This window comes from Galeopterus variegatus, unplaced genomic scaffold (assembly GCF_000696425.1).
Source record: "Galeopterus variegatus unplaced genomic scaffold, G_variegatus-3.0.2 Scaffold6752, whole genome shotgun sequence".
NCBI classification, from domain to species: domain Eukaryota; kingdom Metazoa; phylum Chordata; class Mammalia; order Dermoptera; family Cynocephalidae; genus Galeopterus; species Galeopterus variegatus.
In genome coordinates, this window is record NW_007732863.1 from 17,346 (window position 1) to 20,066 (window position 2,721).

The window sequence follows — 2,721 nt, forward strand, 5'->3', positions numbered from 1 at the left end:
TGCGAGGAAAAGGAGAGAGGAAGCGGGGCGGGTGCGGCCTGCGCAGGTGGGCTCCGCGGGGATGGAGGGGGGAGACTCGGGAGGAGCTTTCCGTTCCCGACTGGACGTGCAGAGCGCGCGCTGGTCGCCGCAGCCGCCGCGGGGCTGGGCTGGGCACCTCGGTCCCGGCGCCCCTGGCTCGGTACCTTCGCCCCCGCGCGGCACCCGGTGTCAATCCGTGGCGCTTCCTTGTGGCCTGAGCCCTCTCCAGGACACTGGATCCACCTGTCCCGGGTGGGCTGGAAGCTGGAGGGGCCCCTCCCAGGGGGCAGAGGAGAGGGAGGGGCCCGTGTGGGAGGATGAGGCTTCACGCCCCCGGGGCCAACCCTCGACGCTTCTGCCCCAACGTCAGCTCCCGGGTGGAGGGAAAGGTCCCTGAAGGGGGAATTGCCCGTCACTGGGGGGTGGCCCGGGCAGCCCCCTCCACACACTCCAGAGTGGAGGCTGCGGATGTGCACGGGCTGCTCCTGCTGAGGAAGCCTGAGCCCGACTAAGACCCCCGGCGGGATGCGAGCCAGATCCCCCACGAGCGAGTGACCTTGGGTCGGGCCGTGGTCCAGCCCTCTAAGCGCCCACACTGCCTCCCAGAGGTCCTCCCCGCCAGCTGGCCTCCTGCCTGGCTTTCTCACCACGCATCTTCTTGAGCACGTAAAGGGGCTCTGAACTGGAAAGCACCCCCTTCCAGGCTGGCCACTGCCTCCAGGCCCCCATAGGAGAGTATTGGAACCCTGGAATTCATATTTGAACTGGGATTGCGACATGCTGCCAGGCTTCGGGGTGGTCATGGAAGCCCGGAGCTGGGGCGGGGGGGGGGGGGGCAACGGGGCTCCTGAAGCAAAAACGAAAATCTCGGGAGCTGGATTCCGCTGCAGGGCCTGAGTGTGGAGGAGAGGGGGATTGTCCACTTCGTGGGGTATCTCCCCCGCACCCATCCCCTGCTGAGAGAGAAATGTTAAAAGGAGAGTCATTAACGGTCTGCCAATTCACCCAGCACAACATCCCCCGACAAGAGCTGGGTGGTAAAGATGTAGGGCCCCACGAGGACTGTGGGACCCCTCTAGGCGGCCCCAGGGCAGCAGAGACCCAGTCAAGATATGACACCACTAGGTGACCAGCCACCCCGCCCAGGAAAGGAGAGGCTGCCGTTCTGCCACTTGGTAGATGGGGTACCCCAAATGCCGCGGCCCCACCTCCTCTCACTCGCCAACCATGGAGAATGGAGCCCTGGAAGCCACCAACCCAGAACTGGGGACTGCACGGTGAGGGCTCTCTCCAGCCACCCATTCCCTCCACAGGAAGGCTCTGATCAAGAACTCTAAGAAACCACCGCAAAACTCCAACAGACCAACCACCTTTCCTGAGTTCAAATCTCTGAGCCTGGAACCAATCCACACTTAAATGTACCATCAATGTTTCGGAGTCAGGAGGAGTGTTTATTTCAAGTCGTCCCCTTGTTTTTCATTTCTCTGCCAATGGAGAGGAGCTTTATCTTCCCACGGGTGGCCCTCCCTGTGGCTAGGGCCCTCTCCATGCACAGCTGGTCTCTCCGGAAACAGCTGGCCAGCACGCTACCCCTCAAACCACCACAGTCAACAGCGGCCAACTGGCCCCAGCCTCTAGGATCTCACAGTCGTTTGCCACTTTTGATGATGATGATGATATTAACACACATTTACTGATCTTTGACTTTAAGGCAGGCTCTGTAGTTGGTGGAACGCACGTAATATTACTTATGCACAGTAACACCAAGGTTAGAATACGCTTATTACCACCACTGTACAAATGAGGAGAGCTAGATGCACACAGGTTATGCAACTTGTCCAAGGTCACAGAGCAGGCAGGATTCAAACCCAGATCCGGCTGATCCCTTTGCTCCTAACCGCGCAATTATACTGCTCCATATATCTGCATATGTAGGTACGCTTTGGGCATGAACTTGGAGCAAACTAAAAGCCCCTCCAGGCCTCTGTTTCTGCTCTGTGAAATGAGTACAATCATACTTGTTACACCAACTGTATACACTTGTAAAAGCCAAATACGTAACCCAGGAGGTGCCATATGAATATCGGTCATTAGTAGTAAGGGACCCAGCCCGGTACTTGGGGAAAGCAGGAAGGAGCCATTGCGTTGCATGAGAGGTTAATCTGAGTCCAGACTCCAGTCTGATTCTCACTCACCAGAACATGACCCTGGACAAGTTTCTGCTCTGTGCCTCAGTGTCCTCAAGTGTGCAGTGGGGATAATAATACCCGCCCCCCTCATCCCTGGTAGGGAATTAATTAATTAATTTTAGGGAATTAATTCCTGGGGAATTAAATGAGAATTGCTAGCCATACCAGCTCAGTCCAGTTCCCTGGTAGTCAGGGTGGGAGCCAGGCCTACCAGCCCTTCCAAGTGAGTTCTAGAGGTTTCTCCTGAACTTTTCCTCTCTCCCCAGCAGCACCTCATTAATGCTGATTTAACGCTTCTCCTCAAATAGGCTTTGTGCTCCAGGGTGACCTCCTCCTCACCCCAGCCCCCTGCCCTAATCTGTCAGCAAATCTGCTTTTCATCTGAAAGAAGAAAAACAAGATTCCCAGCAGAGTGCTTGTGGGCAAGCTTGTAATTTATCTGAAGTCGGTCCAGGGGGCCGAGGGGCCGATGGACCGAGGATGAGAGTCGCTCAGCGCCACACATGCCTCA